The sequence below is a fragment of the Xiphophorus hellerii genome, chromosome 18 (genome assembly GCF_003331165.1).
Source record: "Xiphophorus hellerii strain 12219 chromosome 18, Xiphophorus_hellerii-4.1, whole genome shotgun sequence".
In the NCBI taxonomy this organism is placed as follows: domain Eukaryota; kingdom Metazoa; phylum Chordata; class Actinopteri; order Cyprinodontiformes; family Poeciliidae; genus Xiphophorus; species Xiphophorus hellerii.
Window position 1 is genome coordinate 4,593,176 of NC_045689.1, and position 23,831 is coordinate 4,617,006.

The 23,831-nt window shown below is 42.8% G+C and overlaps 1 protein-coding gene and 1 long non-coding RNA gene across 5 annotated transcripts in view; one reads left to right on the plus strand and one right to left on the minus strand.

The window, feature by feature from the left end:
• The window catches only part of LOC116737637 (scavenger receptor cysteine-rich type 1 protein M160-like), an 89,729-nt gene that overhangs the window by 10,273 nt on the left and 55,625 nt on the right, over positions 1-23,831 (minus strand). The gene's annotated exons all lie outside the window — the stretch shown is intronic.
• LOC116707622 (uncharacterized) lies at positions 8,118-9,229 on the plus strand. Its single transcript, XR_004336529.1, has 3 exons — positions 8,118-8,264; positions 8,344-8,423; positions 8,945-9,229. It is a non-coding gene; the product is annotated as an uncharacterized LOC116707622 (long non-coding RNA).

Consider the following 23,831-nt stretch of genomic DNA (forward strand, 5'->3'; position numbering starts at 1 on the left):
CCTCCCCCCAAAACCAAACCTATTGAGAACGGCAAAGAGGTACTCCCATTCTACTCGATCAAAGGCTTTCTCGGCGTCAAGAGAAATGATCACCTCCGGAGACGTGGGGGAATGAGCTGAAAAAATTGCATTCAATAGTGTACGAATATTAAAGAACAAATGACGACCTTTGATGAATCCATTCTGTTCATGCGAAATAATCTGAGGAAGCACCATCTCAAGCCGAGTTGCGAGTATTTTAGCTAAAATTTTAAAATCCACATTCAAGAGCGACAGGGGCCTATAAGACTCGCAAGCAGTAGGATCTTTACCCCTCTTCAACAGGAGAGAAATTGAAGCCTGAGCCAACGTGGGGGGCAACAGGCCACGCCCCAGGGACTCATTATAGACCTCGAGAAGAAGAGGGGCCATTTTGTCTTTAAATTTCTTAAAAAATTCGGCAGGAAATCCGTCCGAGCCGGGGGCCTTACCACTCTGCATATTATTGATTGATGTAAAAATTTCTTCCAATTTAATGGGAGCATCAAGTTGATCAGAAACCAATTTATTTAACCTAGGGACGTCAATATTCTGAAGAAAGGCAAATAACTCATCTGAGCCCGATTGCAGTTCAGATTTATACAGATTACAATAAAATTTCTTAAAAATGTCACTGATAGAAACAGGATCGGAAACGAGATTGCCTAACTGATCCTTGATTTGTGACATTGTGCGAGAGCTAGCTTTGCGTTTCAGTTGGTGTGCCAGGAGCCTACTTGGTTTTTCTCCATGCTCATAATAAGAGGCTCGAGATCAAATCAAGAGATGCTCCGCATTAGAAGTTGTTAGGAGATCAAGTTCAGTTTGAAGATCCAGTCGTTGCTTCAGTAAAGCGAATGACGGATTAGTGGCATTTTGCCTGTCGATTTCCTGAATTTTTGTTGATATTTCTGATATTTTAGTATGGATATTTTTATTAGCATTAGCTGAAAAAGAAATAATCTGACCCCGAAGATAGGCTTTTAATGTTTCCCATAGTAATGAGAAAGAAACTGTGTCGCTCTTGTTAAACGTAAGGAAATCATCAATTGTTGATAGGATAAATTTATTGAATGCTTCTTCTGATAACAGGAGACTATTAAATCTCCAACAAGGGCAAGAACGGGATTTATTCATGAAGTTTATATCAAGGCTTAAAGGGGAATGATCAGAAATAATAATCGGATAGTATTCAGAAGATGTGACTCTATGCATTAAAGAGCCATCAATAAAAAAATAATCTATACGGGAATAGGACTGGTGTACCTGAGAGAAAAAAGAATACATCTTAGTTAGCGGATTACGTGCCCTCCATGGATCTACATACCCATTTTGGGTCATAAAGTCCGAAATTGATTTAGACATATTTGACTGCGTAGAGGCCCGAGATGAGGAGCGATCTAATGCTGGGTTCATTACACAGTTCAAGTCCCCAGCTAGAATCAACAAATGAGTGTCAAGAAAAGGAAGTGTGCTAAATAGATTATTTATAAAATCAGGATTATCAAAGTTTGGTGCATAAATGTTCACTAATAAGACAGGGGTATGGAACAGACTACCCGCAATTATAAGAAATCTGCCATTTGTGTCTCGCATTATTTTTGATGCTGTGAAATGAACCTTCTTATTAAATAATATGGCTACTCCTCTAGCTTTCGAGTTGAAGCCCGAGTGGTAAATCTCTCCAACCCATGAATATTTGAGCCTGGACCAATTTGCATTCTGCAGATGTGTTTCCTGTAGAAATACTATATCAGGGTTCAGGCGCTTCAGATGAGAGTTTATTTTAGATCTCTTCACTGGACTATTAAGACCTTTAACATTCCAACTTAGGAATCTAACAGACGCTTTCAAATCAACAGACATGTGACCAGTTGTTTATAACAGAAGTTGAAAGATATTGCCACCCCCTCCATCCCCAAGAAGGGACAAAAAAAAACAAAAGAAAACATATACAAACATTTCCCCCCCCCCACCCCTTGCTTGCACTCTGCCCTTCCCCAAATGAAGGGACCGACCAGACTCCAACAGGAGCCACTTTAAAATTATCCTTACAGCCAAACAGCGCAACAACAACAAAAAAGCTCCCTTTAATACTAGGCGACTCCTGCAGAATCAGCAGAATAGAGAGTGTTAAGGAAGAATATTTTATAAATTAACTTTGGAAAAAGTTTGGCTCTCTCTTCCTCTGAATCCCAGGTCCTCTCAGCGGGCGACATGCGGCCACAAAGAAAACAACAATGCGTGTTGACGTCACAGAATTACAGAGTTTAATCCCATACAAAGCAACGTATGAATTAACAACAAAACCGCAGAGGAACAGAGATATACATTCATTACCTGAGACAGGAAAAATAGAGAAAGAAAAAAAACAAAGAAAAGGCAAAGACGCGTCAAAAACAAGACAAAGACGAGACAAAGACAGACAAGGACGCGTCTTTGGAGAGAGCTGATGCAAAAAAGCAAAATAGTGGCAGCTCTCTGAATTTTTACTCCTGTGCACGAAGTCCTATACTGAAGGTGTGTCTTTCCTTTTTAATATATTCAATTAAGGCGTACCTCTGGTTGACCAACTGGAAGCTACCTTGGACACTCAGAAAAACTTAGAACTCCCCCTAATTTACGCCAAAGATCAAAGGCCATTTGGTCTCTGGTAAAACAAAAGAGCAAACAGCTGCATCCTGGCCTCCTGGATTCTACGGTCATTTGGGTAAAGAAAAACATAAGATGAGATTTCACAGATATCTGTGGAATCCAGAGTCTCTCCCGTTATCTCTCCTCCAGGCTCAAGTGATACTGCCCTCCAGCAGATGCTAATTTTATGGCCTCCTGTCCTCTGATAACACAGCAGGAGCCCCATTGAGAGATCCCCTTTGATCTGCACTTGGTTCCTGTAGTTTGAATACTTGCCCATCAATAGTTTAGTTTTAAATCCTTAACACAAACCTGTTCAAAATTAAGAAATTTGTTCAAAATAAGAATGTTCAATATACCTTTTACACATGCCGTAAGATTAACAGTATTAAGCACTAAAAATAATCATTTTTCCTCAACAAGAGAAAATTAAAATATACAATAGGCACTATTCTAGGAAATCAACAACACCTGCAGAAAACATCCATCATTTGAATTACACAGGTAAGCCCCAACTATTTCGAAACAGTCCGTTTTTTCTTTTTTCTTTTTTCCTTTCTTCCCATTTCTCCTTAATGTGAAAATATTACTTAACCAGACAAAACAAAGTCCCCAGAATGTGAAACAAATCCTTGTGATTATAGCTCTCACTTGGTAATGGACTCGATGTAGATATGAGCCTCCTCAGGAGAGGTGAAAACTCGAGTAGTTCCACCATGGGTAATCCGCAACCGGGCCGGATGGAGCAAGCCAAACCGGACCCCCTCAATGCCACGGAGTCGGCGACGGCAATCTGTAAAGGCAGCCCGTGCTCGGGCCGTCCTAACAGTATAATCGGGGAAAACGAAGATGGTCGTACCGTTCATCTTAATCCGCTGCAGCTCCCTTGCCTTCGACAGGATTTTCACACAGTCAGAGTAGTAATGTAGCTTAGCTACGATGGGGCGAGGGCGCTCACCTGCCTTGGGTTTCGGGATCGGGATACGGTGAGCGCGGTCGAGCAACGGTTCCTCCGCGAAACCGAAGGCTTCCTTTAGCAACTGAGAGACCGCAGCCGTCGAAGCCGATAAAGGGTCGTCCTCCGGGACACCAATGATGCGGATGTTCTGACGCCGGGACCGGGACTCCAAGTCATCACATTTGTTCTCCAACTGTGCCACAGTTTTAGTAAGGCTGTCCACTGTCTTCCGGAGGCCAACGATGTCATCAGTGCAGGTGGATAGGGATTTCTCCATCTCAGCAACCGTTACGTTTAGCCCCGTAAAACTCTCCTGCACCACAGTGAGGCCAGAGGACAATTCCTTCTTGAAGGATAGCAGCTCGGACTTAATCGAAGAAAGACTTTCACCAAGAACAGAATGAAACTCTGCTTTAAGTATAGCAGTAAAGTCGTCCCGGAGAGCCGCAAGCAGCTCCTGTTTAAGGCTGCTGGCATCGCTAATTGCAGCGGCTCGGGCCGCCGCCTCCGACACAAGAGTTGACTCAGCACAGGCCGAGGACTCACCACGAGGGGCAGGCCGCAAGTGGGACTGAATCGAATTTCCTCCTTTAACCGGCTTTGGTGGCATTTTAGTGTCCAAAAAAAAGGATAGTGTTCAATGTCTTGATTAGTTATCGTTTGAAGTCGAAGTCGAGAAAATGTGCCAGGTAATAACCGAAAAAAAAACAACTAACCCGCAGGAGCACGCCAAGACACGACTTACTCCACCGCCATTCAGCCGGAAGTTCCTGGTTGATTGATTCTAATCTGCAGCAGGCGAGTTCCACATCCTGCCTGAGACACTCCCACGTCACACGGAGCTCAAACGTTTTCACCAACACAACCAGCGGTACCAGAAGCTGGTCCAATGACCGTGGTGCTACTGGGCTCGGTTGGCCAGCAAACGGGCCTGACCAGAACCTCATAGAGAACCTGTGGAGCCAAGAGGAAGATGAGAGAATTCATGCAGAAGGAGCCATTTTATGTGGCTCCACCTGTTTACTGCGCAGATTCAGCGCTGGTGCAGAGTTTCTGCAGCTTCTCCTTATCAATCAATCAATCAGATTTATTTTATAGCACATTTCAGCAACAAGGCAGTTCAAAGTGCTTTACATCATAAAAACACAAAAACCAACAATTCTTGATTTTATTGGCTCCTTAGCAGCAAGTAGACAATATAAACATCACTAACTGTGTAGCAGCAGCTCTATGATCTGAGACTAGAAACAGTTTCCAGTTTTTTGTTTGTAAAATTTAACATGTTTATCAGTCGATCATCTTTAATTTGAACTCTAGTGAATATTAGTGTTTTTGTTTGAAAGTGGAGTCCTACCTGAGCTGCAGAGACACAGAAGCAGCATCAGAGCTGTTTGGTCCATGTTTCCTCTGGATGTGGAGTGAAGCTTCGTCTCTTGATGCGATCAGGATGTGGCTCCAAACTCTGAACACTTCCTACTTTAAGCTTTTTTATCTGCTACTTCCTGAACGTCACAGTTCAGATCTTTGGCTGCTTTCAGAGACAACGCCTCCTTCCTAGCAGCTCATCATGAAGATGGGTTCATACTGGGCCTACTGGGATTCAGGGGTTTCACCAGTCTCTGTTGCTCCTGTGTTTAGTTCAGTCTTTGTTCTGCATGTGGCCGGAGTGGATCCAGGTGTGTGATCCACTGAAGGGGAACCTGATGTTGTTGGCAGCAGTAGCTCAGCTTCCCTCCAGGAAGGGGTCACAGCTAAACAGAAATGAGCCCAGGTGTAGCTGCTATGAAGAGAAGAAACAGAGAGAGAACATAAACTTAATGTCAGCAAAAACTGCAGACATTCAAGGATGGAGAGCAGTAGGAGAAAGAAGCAGAGGAAGGAAAAGTTTTCAGTTTGTCCTCCAGGAGGATTGATGGAACATCTTCAGATTATAAATCTGGAACATCCATCCATCCATTTTCTGTTCACCCTTGTCCCTAATGGCTTACGGAGGATTGCCGGTGCCTATCTCCAGCTACGTTTCGGGCGAGAGGCGGGGGTCACCCTGGACAGGTCACCAGTCTGTTGCAGGGCAACACAAAGACATACAGGACAAACAACCATTCACACACATACTCACACCTAGGGAGAATTTAGAGAGACCAATTAACCTGACAGTCATGTTTTTGGACTGTGGGAGGAAGCCGGAGTACCGGGAGAGAACCCACGCATGCACAGGGAGAACATGCAAACTCCATGCAGAAAGACCCCAGCCTGGGAATCGAACCCAGGACCTTCTGGCTGCAAGGCAACAGTGCTACCCACTGCGCCACTGTGCAGCCCCATTTTGTAATTATTTCCAATTGCATGTAGTTCAGCCTCTGTGTGCTGGCGTGAGCATGCTGAGTGATGCTAATCTGGATTGAAGCTTCAGCAACATTATCAGCTTTGTTGCAACATAACCAGGTTTTTCAGGGTAAATCTAAACTTTAGATCTTCAACCGGAAAAAGTTGTTTATTTCAAAGAGCTGAGATATTTTAGGCCCATTTAACTCAAAACATTTATTATTTAGAATATTAAACACTACCAGCCCCTTTATGTTGCTGCAGCAACATGCATTTATATCATAAAACAATGAATGAAGAGACATGAAAATCTAAAATATTAGCTGAACCTCTGAGGTTCTGACCCAAAATCTGAGCCCGGTTGGGCCAAAGTTACCTGTTTGATAGTCGGGTCGGGCTTCTGTGGTGCATTTTTAATAAGCCAGCAGGTTTTTTGACATAGAAACCATGACTAATTGCTCCTTTGCACTAAATTCATTTCTACCTTCACAGTTTTTCTTAACACATATTTTTTTTGCCTGATTACCATCTTGGGATAGTATCACAGTTTCCGTCTGCGTTGGCTGACTCAATGTACTGAATGATGAAATATCCGTCACTAAGCAAAAAGTCACTGACTTCAAAATCCCCCAACAGATTAAACTAGAACTTCTGAGTTAAATTTTTATTCTTTTCTGTCATAATTAGCAGCAAATTCCACTAATCTATTAGTTGAGCTAATTTTTAGCTTAGCACTAAAGCTAAGTTAAACACAAAAGAAAAGACATTTTTCTCCTTTTGGTGGAAGTTTTTCCAATCAGTCAACCTGGAAAACTTCTTCTTCTTCTTCTTTTCCTTTTTTATGGCGGTTGGCAAGCAACTTTTAGATGTGCATTACCGCCATCTACTGGAATGGAGTGTGGATCGGGACGCTAACTATATACACCCCCCTCAAAACAAAACAAACAAAACAAAACAAAACAACAAAATAATAATAATAATAATAAAATAACAACACTTAAATCTTTTCTATCAATTTTGTTTTCTTAAGATAATTAATTAAATAACTTATATCTTCAGAATTAGAATTTTTTCCCAAAATATCTTGTAAATTTAACTGTAATTTATTTTCTTGTAACCGGCTAACTAATTTCCTTCTTTCAACAGAATATTTGGTACAGAACAACAAAACATGTTTTACTGTCTCTTCTTGACCACAAAAATCACAACTTCCAGTTCGATGTTTTCCTATTTTAAATAAATTACTGTTTAACCTTGTATGTCCAAAACGCAACCTAGATATAACTGTTTCCTCTTTTCTATTTCGTCCCGTTCTCCTCATTGCACCAACTTTTCTTTGAATACTGTACAGCCATCTACCAGTTCTATCTTCCTCCCACTGTCTCTGCCATCTTTCCTTAACCTTTTGTTTAATAATAGATTTGATTTCTTCTCTACTAAATGGAACTAATATATCAATATCACTATATTTTGAAGCTTGTTTTGCATATTTATCAGCCAACTCATTCCCTCTTATTCCTATATGTGATGGTATCCATGTAAATATAACTAATAACCCCATTGCTTGAATTCTATATGTTATTAACTGAATTTCTAATAAAAGATCCGGTCTACTATTAGCATGATTATTTTTTAATGAATATAATGAAGAACTTGAATCAGAGCAAACTATGCTTCTTAATGGACGGACTTCCTCAATCCATCCTAAAGCTAAAATAATAACCTGGAAAACTTCATTGCAGTCAGCTGATTTGCAGCATTAGGTGGGGGAGGGGCATTGATGCTCTGCAGAAGAAAAGCAACAGCACAAAGCAAAATATTTGCTTTTGAAGCTGATTTTTAAAAATAACATCATCAGTAAACACAAAAAACACCAAAAAACTTCATGTCATGGTTTAAATTCTCTTTAATCCTATTAAACTTTGTACGAATCTGCAGATATAAAACACAAATATTCCTCTAAACCAGAGTAAACTTCTTCAGTTTTAACCCTAAATGTGTTTTATTTTTAAATACGGTTTCTATGGTAACTAACAGTATAACTTCAACTCCCCAAACAAACAGCGGTGATTTAACACAGCAAATATACAATCATTCATATAAAAAGAAATCTGACAATCAGAACATTGTAACCCACGTGACCGCCACGCCCCAACCACCTTCCCTTTAAGCCGTCCCTTTAACAGCTGGGACCCTCATATGTATTTCCGGGTTTCCACTGTGCTGCTGCTCACTGTTGGTTGTGGCGTTGGTTGTTAATAAAACAATCTCAAATCTCCAACTCGACTCATCGCTGAACGAATTCATCTCTAAAACTCGAGGATCTGCGGTGAGTTAAGTACCATCTGAACTTGACGTTGTATCAGCAATACTAGCGCCGCTAATATATCCGCTGCAATACTCACCAGGTTGGGCTTTGTTGATGCCTGGTTTACCTTCTGATGAGAACAAGTAACATCCACTTCCTCAGACAATCCGTTACTCGACGGTGAGTAAATATTCATTCATATATGATGGGGCGTTATTTCCGCTGTGCGCCGCCAGTTAGCATTAGCTACCAACTCGACAATCAGTTGCCACATCAGCTCAGTCCACTTACTAATTACTTACTTAATAAAAAGTCACACTGTTAAAGCCGAATTAAAGGCCTGTTAAACTTTAGATTTGATTATTTTTCATGATTTCTTTGTTTATTGTTGTATTCCATGCTGGTGCATCAATGAAGTCTGGTACCTAATATGATTTTGTTTATAGCTACTTTGATCAATCACATTCTTAAAGTTGATTGATTTGATGTATTATTAGCTGTTCGTAGCGACTGCTAATTACCTTGAGAAATTTTGAACTTGAATTATGAAGTGCACTTTTCTTTTTTTTTTCCTCTCATCTTTATAATATATGAAGTGGTTGTCAATACATAGCAGTATGTATTTGGTTTTTTTTCCCCATTTAGCTTATATAAATATAACATTTATATATGAACTTAATGTATGTTTTCTGGCCTTTTAGGTCAGGTTTTTTTTTTCTCCCCCTTCATCGACTCGCTTGCTGACGGAGGATGGCGAGCTACCCACACACCACCTGGTGGTAGGAAAAAGAAAGACACTCTCCACACAGGAAAACCAAACAACACTTTCCATACAGGAAACAAAATAAACTCTAAGGGAGTATCTAAAGGAAAAGAACAATTCTCCCGTTGCTCTTGGACTTTTGAACTACATTTGGTTTTGAAGTATTATTGATTATTTCTTTTTTTTGGTTTGTTCTTTTTTCCCCGTCCTTGTTTCTTTTGAACAATTTCTCTTTGTTTAGTTTTTGCTGTTAGTATTATTATTATTATTATTATTATTATTATTGTCATTATTATTATCATTATTATTTCCACTGCAATAAATGGCCATATAAACAAAGCTCTTTGCATCAGTTGCATCAATTATCCACCCAATCATGACTCCATGCCGTACCTATTTCTGATTTTATAAAGTGGTTAACACTAAGCCCTGCAGTCAGACCTGCGCATTTAAGAAGAGCGTTACAACATGGAGTGCAGAAACTTCCATCTTTAACAAAAACATGTTTGACCTTTAAACTTTAAATACTTCACTAAAACAGACAATAAAGCTACAATTTTATAAACTTTTTCAAATGTTCATTCCTGCTAGAAACGATTAACCAGCTGTGTCCAAACTTTTTAGTGTTTTACAAATAAAACATGCAAAATGTTAATAGAAATGCAGTAAAGTTGTTTTATTTGTGTAGAGAAAGAATCTGTAAATCACTTTTTCTATTTGGTAAAAAGGGCAGGACCTGAGTCAGGGCTCGTCAAATTTAATCTAATTTAATCTATTAAAGCAGAAATGGACTCAACGAAAGAGAAACCATCTTAGTGTTTAACCTAATTTAAAAAATTATCTTTTTGTTAAAAATCCTCCTAATCTGTCAGATTTCTGTTGCCAGTTGAATCTATTATGTAGTTTCAAACTAAGGTCCATTTATGTGGCAGCATACTAAAGCTGTTGTAGATAGAAAAACAAAATATAAATACATTTAGTTCAAAAAAACCCTGAACTTTTAAATAATCGTGGAAATTTTAACTTGAGGTTTTTCAAAGGGTTTGATTCAGTGCAGTTTGAAAAAGTAACGCAGCAGCTGGAAATGGAACAAATGTTGCAATTTTGGTCCCAAATAGAAGATAAAAAATAACTTGATAATTGATAGATATCCATCCATCCATCCATCTTCTTCCGCTTATCCGGGGTCGGGTCGCGGGGGTAGCAGCTTCAGAAGGGAGGCCCACTTCTTCCAGCTCTTCCGGGGGAATCCCGAGGCGTTCCCAGGCCATCCGAGAGACCTAGTCTCTCCATCTTGTCCTGGGTCTTCCCCGGGCCTCCTCCCGGTGGGACGTGCCCGGAACACCTCACCAGGGAGGCGTCCAGGAGGCATCCTGACCAGATGCCCGAGCCACCTCAACTGGCTCCTCTCGATGTGAAGGAGCAGCGGCTCTACTCTGAGTCCCTCCCGGATGACTGAGCTTCTCACCCTATCTCTAAGGGAGAGCCCAGCCACCCTACGGAGAAAACCCATTTCTGCCGCTTGTATCCGCGATCTCGTTCTTTCGGTCATGACCCAAAGCTCATGACCATAGATGAGGGTGGGAACGTAGATCGACCGGTAAATCGAGAGCTTCGCTTTTTGGCTCAGCTCTTTCTTCACCACGACGGACCGGTACAGCGCCCGCTTAACGGCAGACGCTGCACCAATCCGCCTGTCGACCTCCCGCTCCCTTCTTCCCCCATTCGTGAACAAGATCCCGAGATACTTAAACTCCTCCACTTGGGGCAGGACACAAGGCATGTTGGTGGGATTGAGGAGGTCTTCGAAGTACTCTGCCCACAACGTCCCGAGTAGAGGTCAGCAGCACACCATCCCCACTATAAACAGTGTTGGTGCTGCACCGCTTCCCCCCCTTGAGACGCCGGATGGTGGACCAGAATCGCCTCGAAGCCGTACGGAAGTCTTTCTCCATGGCCTCTCCAAACTCCTCCCACACCTGAGTTTTTGCCTCAGCAACCACCCGAGCCGCATGCCGCTTCGCCCGCCGGTATCCATCAGCTGCTTCCGGAGTCCCACAGGCCAAAAAGGCCCGATAGGACTCCTTCTTCAGCCTGACGGCATCCCTCACCGAAGGTGTCCACCAACGGGTTCGAGGGTTACCGCCACGACAGGCACCGACAACCTTGCGGCCACAGCTCCGATCGGCCGCCTCGACAATGGAGGCACGGAACATGGTCCACTCAGACTCCATGTCCCCCACCTCCCCCGGGATGTGTTCGAAGTTTTGCCGGAGATGGGAGTTAAAGCTCCGTCTCACAGGGGATTCCGCCAGACGTTCCCAGCAGACCCTCACAACACGTTTGGGCCTGCCAGGTCTGACCGGCTTTCTCCCCCACCACCGGAGCCAACTCACCACCAGGTAGTGGTCAGTGGACAGCTCCGCACCTCTCTTCACCCGAGTGTCCAAGACATACGGCCGCAGATCCGATGAAACGACGACAAAGTCGATCATCGAACTGCGGCCTAGGGTGTCCTGGTGCCAAGTGCACATATGGACACCCTTATGCTTGAACATGGTGTTCGTTATGGACAATCCATGACGAGCACAGAAGTCCAGCAACAGAACACCATTCGAGTTCAGATCAGGGGGGCCGTTCCTCCCAACCACGCCCCTCCAGGTCTCACTGTCATTGCCCACGTGAGCGTTGAAGTCCCCCAGTAGAACAAGGGAGTCCCCAAGAGGAGCACTCTCCAGTACCCCCTCTAAGGACTCCAAAAAGGGTGGGTAATCTGAACTGTCGTTCGGCCCGTAAGCACAAACGACAGTCAGAACCTGTCCCCCCGCCCGTAGGCGGAGGGATGCTACCCTCTCGTTCACCGAGGTAAACCCCAACGTACAGGCGCCGAGATGGGGAGCAACAAGTATGCCCACTCCTGCCCGACGTCTCTCACCCTGGGCAACTCCAGAGTGGAAGTATGTCCAGCCCCTCTCAAGGAGACTGGTTCCAGAACCAGAGCCATGCGTCGAGGTGAGACCGACTATTTCTAGCCGGAACCTCTCGACCTCACGCACTAGCTCCGGCTCCTTCCCCACCAGAGAGATGACATTCCACGTCCCAAGAGCCAGTTTCTGCAACCGAGGATCGGACCGCCAGGGTCCCCTCCCTTGGCCGCCACCCATCACACAGTGCACCCGACCCCTTTGGCCCCTCCCACGGGTGGTGGGCCCATGGGAGGGGGGGCCCATGTTTCCTCTTCGGGCTGAGCCCGGCCGGGCTCCATGGGTAAAAGCCCGGCCACCAGACGCTCGCCGTCGTGCCCCCCCTCCAGGCCTGGCTCCAGAGTGGGGCCCCGGTGACCCGCGTCCGGGTGAGGGAACACCAAGTCCAAGGTTTTCTTTCGTCATTGGGGTCTTCGGGCTGCGCTTTGTCTGGTCCCTCACCTCAGCAACCACCCGATACCACCATGGTGATAGATATGTTAAAGTTAATAAAAACCTACTTTATAAACACAGAAATTTTACATTTTTTCTTTTTAATGAACATTTCTAATGAAACTATTTGAGATTTCTAGATTTTTCCTTGGCTGTGAAAAGAATAAATAGATTATTTTGTTTTGTTTTAAAGATTTAGCGTTAAAAACTGTTAAACTTGATTCTCACAATTCAGAAAACAGGAGCAAGTAAAGAAAATGTTGCAGACAGACTTGAACCTTGTTGCTGCTCAGGATAACTCTCCTACAGTCAAATTCGACCTTTGACCCCCACTTTGCAGCGACCATGTTTTGGAGACTCATGATGGGGAATCCTCTTGATGCTGATTCACAGCAGCATTTTTGAGTCCAGTTTTTAAACAATCCATCAGTTTTTCTTGTATTTAAATGATTTGTGTTATGTGTGTGTTAGCTGGTCCCACCGAGCGATCCCCGTCTGTTCAGGCTCTGCGTGCTGCAGCTCAGGCCTCGACTGTCCACCAGGTGGCTGGACTGAGGAGCAGAAAACAGAATAATCATCACAACATTCAGAACAATGCAAACACACACTGCTGATGTAAACTGAGTTTCTGTTAAGTACCAATGAGCAGTCAGTATCTTACTTGTAGAGGACAGCGGCCATATTGATCTTAGTTTGGATAATCAGAGAGAAATGCTCACATAAGAGTCTAAGGAAGCAGCCAGAGTTTGGAAATAGCTTCAGGATCTCATTACGATATACAAAAGTCGTTAAAACAAGAAAATTCATTATGACGAGATGAGAAACTTGCTAAATGGGAAAACGTGTTATAAGTGAAAAATATCATGAAAACAAGAAATTTCATAATACCAAGATGAAATACTCATTAAAAAAAGAAAAAACGGGGCGTGCTGTGGTGGCGCAGGGAGTTAGCACGGTCCACGTTTGGAGGCCTTAGTCCTCGACGCGGACGTCGTGGGTTCGACTCCCGAGTAAAATAAATGAAAATTAAAAAAAACTCACTAAAGTGAGAAAAATTGTACTAATGAGATGAGAAAGTATTAAAATAAGAAAATTTATTATATAAGACAAATTAAACCATTAAATGAGAAAAAGCGTTACAATAATCAGATGAAAAACTCATTAAATTAGAGCTTTAGCATTAGCTTCCACTAAATACAATGTCAGTGTAGCAGTTAGCGACGTTATGAGCTCTTTGCAGGTTAGCTTCCTCGTTCAGGGAAAAGCGGCTCAGTCGTCTTCGGTTTATTGAAAATGGCATTTTACACTCGGTGCTTGCAGGGCCTGGCCAAGGTAACAATGAATGATGAACATCGATCCGAAGCCCCAACAAGTAGCTGGAGAAAGGTTTAAAGATGTTTGCCTCGTTATACATTCACAGATACAAAGGTGAGTTTAATTTATGACCAACATTAACTTCAGCTTCTGCTAGTAGGATATATTAATTTTTCTTGTAAAAATGTGCTATTTAAATATCTAAAAAAATTCCTAATCCATTTTAACGGACAACATTTTTAAATAATTTCATAATTATTTCCAGGTATATTATGTGTGTTTGTTGTTGTTAGTGTCAGAAACCAGGTAAGGGGTTACGGTTCGGGCTTTTTGCTTCCGAAGCATCAGGAAGGACAACAGGCCCCATAGCTTAACGGTAGAGCAGCTCTGGTGGCAGAGTGAGTTCAGTTAACTGTTCAGGTTCAAAGTTGTGCTACCGTGTTCTTTAAGGTCTCCGTGTTATTTCCTTTTATTACTTTTGCATGCTTCTTGCGAAAAGCTCAAATAGGACGTGTGTTTACAGCAGTGTGTAAAGGCGGGTCAGATGCTCGGTTGTCTGGCTGTGGTCTGCTCACTTGTTCCCACACACTCGCTCTTTCAGGCTGAATACAGAAGTGATTCCATGGTAATGGAAGGGTGGCAGGTTCATTCAACCTAAATGCTTTCAAATAGACAAAAAAGAAAAGAGAGAAAAGTGATTACATTTTGTACTCGAGGAGAGAAAAAGAGGAGAGCGTGATTTTTACAATCTCCAAATTCACCCTGAGGTTCCTCTCTTGCTACTTCCCTTTTTATTAGGATTATGGAGCCCTGGTTACAGAAGTTAGCAGCTGCTGGAAGAAGGGGCAAACAAAAACCCAGCTGCTAACACACTCAGAAATATTTTCAGTACTATGGAATCTCCTGTCTTAGTGCATGTGAGGTCTCAAGCGCAGTTCCCATGTCTCTGGGTCACAAGTGTTGCATTTATTATTATTTAAGTTCATTTAAATAATGAGTTTGTCAGAAAGGTTATGTTTTCATATTATTATTCTTTCTTGGTGTTTCTGTTCTTTGGCCCCTTTTCTTTTATGGTACATTATTAACTGTTGTTTGGATGTTTGCTTGGAGATTAGAAACGCTACACACTCTTCTTGTGTTAACAAACTGCTTGATTTAAACTGGTCAGCCTTGTGCCGGTGAAAAGGCATGTCCCAGAACATTCTGTGGTAGAAGTCTCTGACGAAACTGCCTGTGTGACTATGTGAAGAGCCCCCCCCCCTTTTCCTTGTTGTGATATTAAAAGTCAGCTGAGGACTGAGAGCCGGCGGAGTTGATCCCAGACAGTTGTTTGACTGCGGTTCTCCATGTCTGGCTTTTCTCCCCTCTTCTGCAGAAAAGTAACTTATGTCTCTGGTTGATTCCTTGCAGGTTGGGAACTAAAATAGACTGACAGGTATTTTGTTTACCTAAATACAAAGAAAGAACCACAGACAACGTTTATGAGTTTTCAACCAAGCTTCTGCAGAAGGAGAAAACATAGCAAACCACTTCTTCAAGGTGTTTACCATGCGTTCCCTGACTCCCTGCAGCAGAGCCTGTCTTTTTATTAAGCAGGAGAAAGAAGGGAGTCGAGAGTGAAATGTGGGAGAGTGATAAATCAAAGAATGGCTATTCTGAAACAAGGAAGCACTACATTCTACACACAAGCAGTTTAAGGAGTAACCCAAGATAAGAAGCAGCTGCACCTTCAAGGTTTAGGGGAAAAGCAAGTTTTGTCTTTCACACGGTTTAACAAATTCCTCCTCTCTGGGGTGTGAATACTAAACCTATGAATGAAAAGCAAACTGGTAACTACTTATGTAAGAATGATAACAAAACATAATTATTCTAACATAGACCCGACAACAAGCTTTGACCTTTAGCCTTTGGGTGTTTATCCTATCAGGCCAGCTCTTAGTTTTGTCTCCAGAGTGGCTGGTATCTGCTTCCAATTTGGCATGCAACAGAACTATCGATATTGCACGGACACCGGGCTCTCCCTGGATTACAATCCCAGTAACTACGACAGGACAACGGCGCAGAGATCGTAAACAAAAGAGGGTGTGTCGCAGCGGCGTATTAGCGAGGCTCAGGAAACAGCCACACAAACCACCGCTACCAAGCATTTTTCTCTCCAACGTGAGGTCTCTCGCTATCAAACTGGATGAATGGAAGCTGTGGATTGCAACTGACAACCTCATCCGGGAATGCTGTATTCTGTTGATCACGGAGACGTGGTTAAATCCAACCATACCGGACCCGGAGATCGAGCTAGCAGGCTACACAGCACACTGACAGGACCGATCAGCGAGCTCTGGTAAGAAAAGAGGAGGTGGACTATGCATTTATGTAAATAACAGCTGGTGTACAAACTCCACAGTAGTTGTTAGCCACTGTTCTCCAGGCGTGGAGTTCATCACAATTAAATGCAGACCCCGATACCTCCCACGTGAGTTTAACGCCATTCTACTCACTGCGGTTCACATAGCACTGGATGCTAACGCAAGCTCGGCCATGGGACTCCTGCATGATACTATCAGCAACAACCAGAACAAGTACCCCGAGGCTGTTCACATTGTCTCTGGGGACTTTAATCATGCTGATCTGAAATCAGTCCTCCCCAAATTCCATCAACACGTAAAGTGCACAACCAGGGGTGATAAAACTCTGGACAAGCTGTACACAAACATCAGACAAGCATACAGGGCTAAACCCTTAGCACACCTTGGCCAGTCTGATCACGTGTCCCTGCTACTGATCCCTGCTTACACTCCCCTGCGAAAACGTGTCCCCAGTACAACCCGGACTGTCATCATCTGGCCTGAGGATGCCTCTCACCAACTACAGTACTGCTTCCAGAGAACTGACTGGGAGGTTTTTGCACATCAGGACCTGGAGAACTACACCTCAGCAGTCTTGGACTACATCAGGTTCTGCACAGACAATGTCACCAGGAACAGACTCATCAGGATCTATCTGAATAGGAAACCCTGGATGACTAAGGAGGTCCGGGGCCTCTTGAAAGCCAGGAGCGCTGCTTTCAGGTCCGGGGACAAAGCACTCTACAGTTCTGCCAGAGCCAACCTGAGAAGAGGCATCTGCCAAGCTAAGGCATCATACAGAGGGAGAATAGAGAAGCAGCTCAGGAGCAACAACACCGGGCAGGTGTGGCAGGGTGTCCAGCACATTACAAGCTACAGATCCAGCAACCAGCCATGCACGGAGGGAACTACTTCCCTGGCAGAGGAGATGAATATATTCTTTGCCCGCTTTGAGGTGATACCTACCACAGCTCCATTACAGCTGCCTGTCCACAGCAGCTCTGCTCTCACAGTAGAGGAGTGTGAGGTGAGGCAGGTGATGAGGAAGGTGAACCCAAGGAAGGCTGCGGGACCTGACGGTGTGTCGGGACGGGTGCTTAAAGACTGTGCAGATCAACTGGCTGGAATCTTCACAAAGATTTGTAACCAGTCCCTGTCTCAAGCCACTGTCCCTCCCTGCCTAAAGTCCTCTACCATTGTCCCCCTGCCGAAAAGAACCAACATCAACACCCTGAACGACTACCGTCCAGTGGCACTCACACCGATCATCATGAAGTGCTTTGAGAGACTGGTGCAGAGTCACATCCTTGCTGGCCTGCCTGCTGAGCTGGACCCTCTCCAATTTGCCTACAAAGCAAAGAGGTCCACAGAGGGCGCTGTATCCACTGCACTTCATGCTGCCCTGACCCACTTAGAGAAGCAGGGGAGCTACGTCAGAATGCTCTTTGTGGACTTCAGCTCAGCATTTAATACCATACTTCCCCAACATCTGGTGTCCAAGCTAGCAAACCTTGGGCTCCCATCAGCCACCTGCAGTTGGATCCTGGACTTCCTAACAGGTTGCTCCCAGAGGGTCAGACTGGGCCCCCACACCTCCACTGCTCTGAGCCTGAACACCGGATCGCCACAGGGTTGCGTGCTCAGCCCACTTCTCTACACCCTCTACACTCATGACTGTGTCTCCTACCACCTCAGCGACAAGATCATAAAGTTTGCAGATGACACGACTGTTGGTCTCATCTCAGGCGGGAAGTGGGAGCTGGAGTACAGGGATGAGGTGAAGCGGCTGTCAGAGTGGTGCAAAGTCAATAACCTGCTCCTCAACACCTCCAAAACAAAGGAGCTGGTGATCGACTTTAGGAAGAACAAAACAGACATCCAGCCTCTCACCATCAGTGGGACCTGTGTGGAGAGGGTCCCAGTGTTCAGGTTTCTGGGCATGGAGTTGGAGGACAAGCTAACCTGGAGCACCAACACCAAGGAGCTGTTGAAGAAGGCACAGCAGAGACTGTACTTTCTGAGAATACTCAAGAAGAACCGTCTCCCCTCAGACCTGCTGCAGGCCTTCTATCACTGCTCCATAGAGAGTGTGCTCACGTACAGTCTGTGTGTCTGGTACGGCAGCAGCACATCTGTGGACAAGAAGGCGCTCCAGAGGGTTGTTAGGGCTGCAGAGAGAACCATAGGCTGCCCTCTCCCCACTATGGAACATATTTACACTTCCAGGCTCCACAAGAAACTTTTGGACATTTTAAATGACTATTCACACCCTGGCCATGGTCTCTTCCAGCTGCTGCAATCAGGCAAGAGATACAGAGCAATAAAAACCAGGACAAATCGCCTAAAAAACAGTTTTTACCCGATGGCAATCATGGCACTAAATTCAAAGGCATAAGAACTTCTGCTCTTGACACCACTTTGTTATAAATGTAAATTCTGTTGCGACACCTCCAGGCGCTGCAACCATCTTCTGATGTCTAAGTTTATCTCTCATTTTGTACTATTTATTTCTTTATCTTTGTATATTATGTATATACACATAACCTGCATCTTAACTCGAGTCGAGCAAATCTCAATCTCATTGTAATCTGTTGAGGACAATGGCAAATAAATCTTATCTTATCTTATCTATCTATCTTATCTTATTGGGTCAATAGTTTATGCACTGATGTTGCAAAAATAATAATGAGGATAAGTGTGTAAACCTTCATCTTCTTGTGCCTTCACTGGTGATGGTGATGAATCCAGGAATCCTGCTGTCTCTTTTCGGGTACCTTTGTGCTTCCTGCTGCCCTGTTACTAAGCCAGGTGGGCGAATGGTGGAAGCTCCTCTTAGGGAGGAGGTTCTGGAGCCTTGACCTTCCCCAGGATTTCCAACACCAGGTGGTTCAGTGCTGAACAATCTGCAATGGCTAGTGTGAATCCAAGACGTGCCCTTTGACCTTCATACCTGTGTGAGTGATCAGGAGAACCTGGAAGTGTCCCAACCAATGCCTGGATTTCCAGTGTCAATGAGGACAGGAGGGAGAGCAGCTTTCACTGGCTGAATGGGGGAGAGAGCACATGACACACTTATAATATTCTAACATGTTATCTTCCATTAGGTTAGTTGTTAGTATTGTTTGATCTTTGCAGATTTCTCCTGCAGAGATCATAAAAAAGGATCTCAAATTGGCTTAATTTAGCTTTAGACCTGGTTCTCATTCTAACATACATAAAGAGCAGGTCTAAAGCTTCAGTCTAAGACAAAACTGTTTCTACACAACATATTGCCAATTTGTTTTTGATCGTCCATTCTCCCTTTCCACCGCTCCACCAGACTGTGGGTGATAAAAACAAACCAAACAATTTGCTGATGTCCTGTAAAATAACAAAATGTTAACAAAATGTGAGCCATTGTTGCTATCCCCTCTGCATTTCATCCACACATTCATACATTTGTTGTATTATTCTTTTTTCTAAACATTTCTTTTTAGTTTTTTTGCCTTTATTCTTTCTTTGTATTTCTCATCAAACTGTGTTTGCACCTATTTTCATTGATTTACATTTCTTCAGACCTCAGACTCCCCTCATTCAACTAGGAGGTGGCCTGAAGTTTATCTCCTTTGGCTGGTCGATGCATCCGATCTCCCGTCGCCCTCGACCTCTCCAACTCGCTGGATCATGTTTGTGGTTGAAATTATCTTTAACAGACTGAGGAAAAACGATCAAAAACCAGAGAGAATATATAAATTCTTTGTCAATATTTATTTGAAGGCTTTACAGCATTTGGAGTCTCTGCTCACTGAACACAGTCAGGAGAAAGAGCCTCGAGCAAAACACAGCATATTGTTTTATACGAAAGGTTTCATTAAATTCACACAGTTTAACAATCTATTTAGCTACAAAACTGACTGCAAGCATATGCATTTTCCTTCATAAAGCATATTAAATATTTAAGGATGTCATAAGAATGCAAAGAAGAAAATATTCTACAACTTTATAATAATACATAGTTCAGAGAAACAGCTTCAGAAGACTTTCCCATGAGCACATGCTTTACACAAGAATCATAACACTGTTATGCATTAATTCACTCATAATCATAGTAACTATAAAATGTTCCATCCCATCTGCAAGCTAAGCAGACATGTAGCCTACATGTTTGTTGCTACATGTACTTGGTCTGCCAGTCACCAGAACCTCATTATTCACACAGAGAGATTTTCTCTCCTTTAAAAAGCTCTTGAAATACTAATTATATGCGTCCATGAATTTCAGGCAGTGAAGCTCGTTTACGGCGTATGCACTCTTTGTGTTGACTACGTAGTTAACTTTATCGTAGTAGGAGATCAGAGGCAGTTTGTCCACATCGTTTGATAAATTTTCCTTCTCCGTCTCATACGGGCCGATCTTGACGGCAGCCATTTTGTTCATGTATCTCTCTCTCACACATTGGTCAAGAGGGTCGGCATGTTTTCTTTGTGTTGGTCTCGGAGCCATGGGTCCACTATGCATTGTGCATGCACTTCCCTACGAAGATGGCGCAGATCACATCTGGTTCAGACTTGTGGAAACTGGATGTATTGGATGGGTTATTGTCAGGTTTGACACCTATTAAAGACAAATTGAACAAACACAGAAAAGACAAGAGAGTTAGATTCTTTAGTACTCGTGAGGAGAACGGACAGAGATGTGTTTACAGTTACAAATCTCCAACCGCTCTGAAACACATTTGTCCGCTTCTCTCTTTTTATTACTTTCAGAGTCCCTATCACAGAGAGCACTGCAACTCTAAAGGGGTGGGGACAAAACATTTAGTTGCAGTGCTAATGACAATCACTAACTAAACACATGTTATCTTGCATTTAAACACAGAGTAAAAACAGAAAAGGTCGTATATTTTCAAGGCGACGATTCTTCAGCTATCTAACAGTTCAAAGGAAAAAGAAGTCCTGCTGAGCAATAAACCCCGTGAGCACGGTTATCACGGCTTCTCTTCAGGGAGGCCCTCTTGTGAAGAAGGAGATAAAGTAGATCAAAACATACAGAAACAGTCTTTATGTTGAAGGAAAAGAAAACAATCAAGGAACATCATATAAGTAACACTATTGCTATAAATGAAACAACAAATATATGATAATATATATACATTTCACCTAACATTCCCCCTGTTTATCACATATTTGTTACAATTCTCATATCTTTCCAAAGGCAGCCATTTCAAACGATTTTCCAGCCGGGAGTTCATTTTTAGGAGCACAAATATGCGTACACTCAGGGACTATACTCAGTCCAAAGGTTAGGATCTGGATACAGGTCAGGAGAATCCTCATCAGAGTATTCTTTATCAGTCTCAGGATCTCTGACTAACAAAGGATACATCTGTTCCATCTGGTCCTCCATGGGTGAAACTGCTGTGGTAATGAGACGGTTAAACAAGGAACGCAGGCAAGGAATACAACAACATCCACACAAGGTTAAAATTGCAGCAAAGACTGCAATTGATACTCAGACAGAGGACACAAGGGTTCGGTACTTTCCAAAAACATTCATCCATGCATCCCACATGGAAGTATTCACACCAGAGAGTTCTTTCATCTTGCCATTAAGGGTGCGGAGACCCGAAATGGCCTTCGTCAGACTCCCATCGGCTGCTGTGTTTGGCAGAAATGTGCAGCACCTTTCTCCAAAGATAGCACCCCCCCCCCCCCCCCCCCCCCCCTTTTCCAGCTAGCAGCATGTCAAGAGTTATGCGGTTTTGGAAAGCCATCAGTGAGGTAGTGGCCAGCTGCTCGTGAACCGCCTCGAAACCAGCCTGTGTCCAGTTGCCCAGTTTTTGTACGTTGTAATGGATGTAATTAATTCTGTCTACGTTTTTGTTTATTGTACACCACCAACAAATTGAAGATTCAAAACCAGCTGAAATTTGCTCGACTAATTTATATTCATCAGGCACACCGCGAGGGACGCCGATGGCGTCGATGTACGTAGGATCATCATAATTTTTCCATGTTAGTTCGCGTTTCTCTAAATGATGCCACTGCTGTGGCAAAATGCTAGATAAGGTGTGAATTAGATCTTTTGCGGACATAGGATAGACAGACACAGGTAACAATAAGGAAACTAATGCACAACACCCTGTTACCTTTCGAGGTAATCTATCAAAAAGTCTGTCGTCACCGCACCACCACCAAACATCTGCACGAGAAACAGGGTTAAAGTCATTGTTTACATTGATTACAGCAGTACACATGGTGTCTGAAAGATTTCCCAATCTTTCCCCAGACCCTGTTATATTTACACATGAGAAGTTACTTGGAGCCATCTTTTTAGAAAAAAAAGGTTATTTTCATCTGCTGCTGTAAGGGGAAATATTGAATCATAAATCACACAGGTGCTATTAGGATTAGTCTTAGTCATTACTTCTAATAGACATTCTAATTCACTGAGATGTATCTTTATTGTGACCCAATTAATCAATTCTCTGATGGATTTTAAATTATTAATTCTGTCAATTAACTTTTAGCATGTTTTCTTGAACCAAAAGGTCAGAACTTAAGGAGAACAAACAAATCAGTAACAACAAAAAAACCTCATCGAGTATTTCTGTGATTAAATTTTAAACAACCCAACCTCTCTTACAACATAACAAGTCTGAATATGGCAATTTCATGAATACACACATAATTAGGTCCTTTACAATGCAATAAAATGTATCAAGTAAATAGTGATGGTCAGTGTTTCTCACACTACGTTACATATTGTGAGGTTGGTGTACCTTCATTCCACGGCAGTGCTTCACTTATCGCTACATATACCTCATAAATAACCCTTAAAAATTCTTGTAATGAGTTTGTAGCCCTTCATATCTGCGAAACATCAAGAAATGAGAAAAACAAAAACAATATGCAACAAAACTACAGATAAATGCACAGATGGACTAAGTACATGATCACAACTCAAAAGGCAGAGGAAAGCACTTTAAACTTTAGTTTCAGCTTAGAAAAGAGCATACAAAAGTTTTGACTGTTCGTATCTTGATTGTTTCTGAGATACGTTAGGAAACTGTCTAAAAACACAAAGAAAACCTTAAAAAAGCCATTTCTAGTAGTCATTTGTAAACGTCCATAAAAAGTTCTTCTCCACATCCTATAAACAAGCTTTAGCTGAGCTGAACCAGGTGTTTATGTACATATGTGGGAACATCTGCGATAGCTGGTAGGTGCAGCCTAAAATACCTTAAACAATAATCATTACATCAGGATGAGACAGAATGGGAAAAAAAAAACAAAAAAAAAACTAAACAATTATATAACAGAAACACTTCAAGTTGAAGCCCGAGGGTGGAAAACAGGACTTATTCAAGATCTACAAACATGATTCCAGGAACTGGTTAAAAAAAGATCTGATTTTACAAACAGATACCTGTATGGACAACTGCTAAAATTAAATTTTTTTTTTTTTTTTTTGCTGACAATATACTGGGTGAGCCTGGGGGAGAGGTAACAATGTTGCAGGATTTAAAACAGTGCATCTTTCAATAGTTAGATGGGGTTGAGGTAAGAGAGTGGACATACATGAGAGATGCCTGGCAGGTGATAAGAATGTCATATTTGTCTGCAACAGTAGTGCTGAGACGTCATGTGGTACTTTTAATGTTAATGGATGGGACAGAACTATAGGAGCACTAACTTCTACTGCCATAGAATGACAGCTCTCACACAGTGGGGCAAGGCACACGCCACACTATCTAGTTTAGAAGAGAAACATG